The sequence below is a fragment of the Otolemur garnettii genome, unplaced genomic scaffold (assembly GCF_000181295.1).
Source record: "Otolemur garnettii isolate 467f Iridium unplaced genomic scaffold, OtoGar3 scaffold00117, whole genome shotgun sequence".
NCBI classification, from domain to species: domain Eukaryota; kingdom Metazoa; phylum Chordata; class Mammalia; order Primates; family Galagidae; genus Otolemur; species Otolemur garnettii.
The window spans coordinates 3,414,950-3,421,242 of NW_003852512.1; positions in this window are offsets into that span (position 1 = coordinate 3,414,950).

The following is a 6,293-nucleotide window of genomic DNA, read 5'->3' on the forward strand; positions in this document are numbered from 1 at the left end:
CCTCTGAATGACCTTTGCCTATACCTAGGCACTTAACCTTCTGTGCTGATTTTTCTCAGCTCCAGACCTTGCTGGCTCCTGGAGTCTCTGACTGCTTCTCTGTACCCCCAGATGATGTTTCTGGGTAGGTTCTTTCAGTCAGAGGTGGCTGAACACTTTTCTCTTCTGTCTCACTGAGAGCAACAAGGAGTTCTCTAGTCTACTGTCTTGCTCCATCCCCTGGAGAGTTTCTATTTTTTAATAAGAAAAATCAGCCCATTGGCATTTCTGGTAATAGCTTATTTGCTCCCTATTCATTTCAAATTTGAAAAATATTTTCTGGCCAGGAGTGGTGGCTTACATCTGTAATCCCAGCACTTTGGGAGGCCATGGCAGGAGGATTGCTTAAGGCTAGAAGTTTGAGACCAGCCTTGGGCCACAAAGTGAGATCCTAACTCTATCAAAGCTAAAAAAGACAGCCAAGCCTAGTGCTGTGTACCTTTATTCCTAGCTACTCAGGAGGCTGAGCCATGAGGATTGCTTGAGCCTGAGAGCTGGAAATTGTGGTAAACTGTGATCACTCCTGCCACTGCATTCCAATCTTGGTCACAGAGTGGGACCCTGTCACCCCCTTCCCCTCCCCACATGAAAAAAGCAAGAAAAACCTTTTAATTTCATTTTTATGATTTCTTATTGTTTCTTTTATTTTCTGCATCAATTTTCCTGAAAATAATGTTTCATATTATGTTTTAATTCTTCAGAATGATTGTAAGTTCTACTTCCTATTTCTATTCTATTTGGTTACATTTTAAATAATTAACAAACATACTTGAAACTGCATTTCTCAAATTCAATAACTTTGTCTCTGCCTACAACTTCCCCCTTAGAAGATGAGAAATTATATCTTTCTTGAGCCTTTGCTCCCTCTCACTGGTCTCAATGTGTTAATCTGGAAAAAGAGCTCCAGATTATTACTGCATTTTCTCCTTATGATTCTCCTATTTTAATAAATATTTATTAACAGAGGAATTACATTTCTTTACAATATGATAAAGAGTTATTTTTGGGGGGGAGGGTGGATTAATTCATGCTTAGTGGGTACATTGCACACAATCTGGGTGAAGGGCAAATTCATGACTTTGACATGAAATGTACAAAAGCAAATTATATAACAAAAACATGTGTATCCCTGTAATATTGTGAAATAAAAAATAAAGAAATAAATAGAGATTTGTGTTTAACTAGAAGCATACTGGCTTCATTATTCATCAATATCTTTATTTTATCTTCTATTTTGAGACATGTACTCAGATTTAATATCAATTTAGCTAGAATATGTGAATGTGTAATTTTTTAAACCTGTTGCTGAACATTTGGCTAATAATTTTGCTGCATTTGCTTAATCTGCTCTTGAAATATTTTAATATGAATTACAGACATAATAACATTTCACTTGTATATAATGTCTATATGCATCACTGACAAAGGATTTTTTCCTACATAACCACATTACCATTCGATTGTTAGCTATTAAGATAATGCTGCTATGCACATTTGTGTACAAGCTTTTGCATGGAAATATGCTTTCAATTTTCTTGGGTATATACCTACAAATGGAAGTACTGGGTCACCTGGTAATTTAACCCTTTGAAAATATGCCAGACCATTTTTCTAAGTGGCTACATATCTACTAGCAGTGTATTAGTGTTCTAATTTCTCTACATCCTCAACAACACTTGAAATTGTTGTCTTTTTGATTAAAGTCATTCTAGTAGGTGTGAAGTGGTATGTTATTGTGAATTGCATTTGCATTTCCCTGGTGGCTAATGGTGTTGAGGATATATTTATGTGTCTATTGTTCATTTGTGAATTTTCACTACAGAAATGATCGTTCAGATTCTTTGTACATTTTATTACTTTGTCATTTTATACTTTGTCTTTTTATTATTGAGTTGTGATAGCTTTATCATAAATCCCTTGTCAGATATATGATATGCAAATTTATTTTTCACATTCATGGGTTTTCTTTTTATTTTCTATTTAATTTTAAGTTTAATTTCATTGGTAATTTTCACATTCTAATTATACATGTTTATGGAGTATAGTGTGATGTTTCCATAAAGATACACATTCACTGTATGATGATCAGAACATAGAAATTCACTTATCCATCACCTTGCACATTTATTATTTCTTTGTTGTGACAATATTCAAAATCCTTTTTTTACTTATTTTGAAATATATAATAAAATATTGCTAACTATAGTCACCTTACTGTGCGCTACAACACCAGAAATTATTCCTACTCTCTATTGCAATTTTACACCCATTGACCAATCTCTTCTTGTTCCCTCCCTCTTACCTCCTGTAGCCTCTAATAAACACTATTCCATATTGTACTTCTTTGAGATCAGCATTTTTCACTTCTGCAAATGAGTGAGATCTTGCTGTATTTGTTTTTCTGTGCTTAGCCTACTTAACAGATTGTCTTCCAGTTTCATGCATATTTCTGCAAAATGACATGATTTCATATTTTAGGGCTGAATGACATTCCATTGTGTATATAAACTAAATTTTGTTTATCCATTCATCCAATGATGGACATACTGGTTGAGGTGATATATTGGCCTTTGTGAATAGTGCAACAATAAACCTGGGAGTGAAGTTATCTCTTTGACATCCTGGTTTAATTGCCTTTGGATAAATACCCAATAGCAGAATTATTGAATATTATAGTTCTATTTTTAAGTTTTTGAGGAATGTCTGTAGTGTTTTCCATAATGTGTATACTAATTTAAAATCCTACCAACAGTGTATAAGTGTTCCCATTTCTCTTCATCCATACCAGCATTTATATTTTGTCTTTTTGATAATAGTCATTCTGACATGTATGAGGTGATATCTCATTTTGGATTTGATTTGAATTTCCCTGATGATTAGTGATGGTGAACATTTTTTCATAGGCCTATCCAGCATTAATGTGTCTTCACTGGAGAAATGTCTGTTCAGGTCTTTGGCTTATTTTTCATTAGATTATTTTTTTCTTTGCTATTGTATTGTTTGACTTACATATTCTAGTATGTTGATTTTGTATCCTGCAATTCTTAATCTGTTAATTCTAATAGTTTTTGGTGAAAAATTTAGGTTTTTCTAAGTACAAGATGATGTTATCTGTGAACAAGGACATTTTGAATTTTTTCTTTCCACTTTGGGTATCTTTTATTTCATTCTCTTGCCTAAGTATTTTGGTAAGGACCTCCAGTATTCTGTTGAGTAAAGGTGGTAAAAGTGGTCTTTGGTCTTTCTTTTTGCTTCTAGATATCAGAAGAAAGGCTTCCAATTTTTCCCCATTCATTTTTTTTTGTACTTATTTTTGAGACAGAATCTCACTTCGTCCCTCTCAATAGAGTGCTATGGCATCATAGCTCACAGAAACCTAAAACTCTTGGGCTCAAGCTATCTTCTTGACTCAGCCTCCCAAATAGCTGGGACTACAGGCACCCACCACAATGCCCAGCTATATTTTTTCAGAGATGGGGTCTTGATCTTGCTCAGACTGGTTTTGAACTCCAGAGTGCAAGCAATCCACCTGCTTTAGCCTCCCAGAGTGCTAGGATTACAGGCATGAGCCACTGCACCTGGCCTCTTTTTCCCCATTTTGTATGTTAGTTGTTGAACACACTAACATATGAACTTTATTATTTTGAGATAAGTTCATTCCTTCTATACCTAGTGTATTGTAAAATTTTATTGTGTAGGGATGTTAAATTCTATTGAATGCTTTTTCATCATCTATTCAAATGACCATTTTTATTGTTTTTTATGATGTGATATATAGCATTTACTGATTTGTATATGTTGAAATATCCTTGTATCCCTATGATGAATCCAATTTGATCATAGTGAATGATCTTTTTGTAATGTTTTGTTGAATCTGGTTTGCTAGTATTTTGTTGAAGACATTTTCATCTATGTTGACTTGTTATATAGCTGGGGTGTTGGATTTGTTGTTGTTGTTGTGTCTTTGTCTCATTTTGTTATCAAGGTAGTGCTTGCCTTGTAGAATAAGTTTAGATGTATTCTGTCCTCTTCAGTTTTTTTGAACAGTTTGAATAGAATTGATATTAGTTCTTTAAATATTTGGCAGAATTCAGTAATGAAAATATCAAGTCTTGGGCTTTTCTTTGATATGAAAGTTTTCATAACAGCTTGGATATAATTACTTATGATTAATTTGTTCATATCTTCTATTCATTTATCATTCAGTGTTGGTAGGTTGTATGTGTACAAGAATTTATCCATTTCTTCTAGGTTTTTCCAATTTATGAACATACGGTTTTTTGTAATAGCCAGTAATGATTTATTTTGTGTTTCTGTGGTTTCAGTTGTTATTTCCTTTTTTGTTTCTGATTTTATTTACTTGTGTCTTTTTTTATAGTCTAGCTAAGGGTTTATTAATTTTATCTTTTTAAAAAATCAACTTTTTGGATCTTCTATATTTTTAAGTCTCAATTTTGTTCATTTAAGCTCTGATTTTTTATTATTTCTGTCATTTGACAGAAAAACCTATGTTCAAGTTGTGAGATTTTTTTTCTACTTCTTGCTGTAGTCTATTATTGAAGCTTTCAGATGTATTTTGTATTTCCGTCAATGAAATTTTCAGTTCCAGAATTTCTGTTTGTCTTTTTCTCTTATATTTGCCTCCTTGGTACATTTCTCTTTCATATCTTGATTTTCTGATTTTTTTGTATGGCCTTCAGATTTCTTTTGCATCTCACTAAGCTTCTTTCACATCAGTACTTTGAGGAATTCTTTTTGATTTGACCCTGATGCTGGACAATTGCTGTGGTACTTTGGTGGTGACATATTCCTCACTTTTTCATGTTTTCCATGTCCTTCCATTGATATCTGCACATCTGATGTAGAAATTGCTTTTTCTGAGTTTTAGAAATTGTTTTGGGGAAGAGTTTATTTGTGAAGCTGTATATATGTTATTGGTTGAGTACAACACTTTGGCTTTGATTTGGGGTGCCTGCAGTAGTGTGATCTTTGTATGATTTCTTTGCCAATACATAGCATCAATGGTATATGTGATTTTATCTGTTGATTTAGTTATTGTTATTAATTAAACCTGTAGCAAATTTTTCTGAAGATTTGGACACCATCTGAGTCAGTCTTGGGGTTCTGGTTAAAGCAGTGGTGGTCTGAATGTGTATTTTTTGGTCTTAGAGCAGTTTATGATGGACTGGTAGTAGGTCCTGAAGGGCTGATTCTTGGGCCTCTAGGTGGTTTACTAAGAAGCTAGTAGTTGAGGCAATAGGCTTGGTGTGTGGGTGGATTCTCAAGCTCTTGGGCTGCTGGTGTGATGTCGATAGTGGTAGTAGCAGTGATGGAGGCACTCACTGGGACCCAAATGGTCCATGTTGGCATTGATAATAGCCACAATAGGTTGAGTTGACTAGTCCCCAGTCCCACAGCTGTCTCTGTCAGAGCAGTAGCTATTGTTCTAAGTGTGCTTAGGAAAGCTTTTTCTCCCCTGTCACCTGTAGCTGTGTCACCTTAAACTTTGCCTGAGAGTGGAGGCATAGCTTAGCATCCAACTCTCACAATGGGGCATGCTGTTGGCCTGTGAACAGAGGGGGCAAGGCCTCTCTCAGGTGACGAATGTGAATCAGAAACTTGTGGAGTGCAGCCAACTCAAGTCTCAATCTCATAGTAGCCTATCGCTGAGTGTTGGGTATTGCCACATATATGCAAAAAAACCTGGATTTTCCTATTCTTCCTTGACTGGATGGCAGCTGTAGTCACGTCAGCCTAAACTTAGCCCAATGGTGAGGAGCAGCTCAGTGTTAAACTCTCAAAATGGCACCTTGTGCCTGTGACCAGAGAGGGTGGGGCACCTCCCAATCAAGTATCACAGGCAAGAAGCTGTGGGGAATGTCTTCCCCTGGAGTCTTATTCTCAACTGCAGCCTGAAAGGGGGTGGTGGGGACCTTTGCGTGAGTGTGTGGGTATGCCTGGTCTCTCACCATCTTTGGAATAATGCAGCAGCACCAGCCACATCTGTAGATCCCTGGTATCTAAGCTCTCAGTATGGCTCCCAGATGAAGCTGCACTAGGCTTAGATTCCTGTGGGTTTCCTTTATATAGCAACATATCTGTGCAATCTCTAGGCAGCTCTCTGTTAGGCCTGAAGCATGCATGGGTAAAAGGGTTATCTCATAGCCAAGAATGTAAAACCTGTGTCAGAGTGTGCAGCCCTGTGGATTTCCCTCTTCCTATTTCTTTTTTTTTTAATTTCTTATAGCATAACT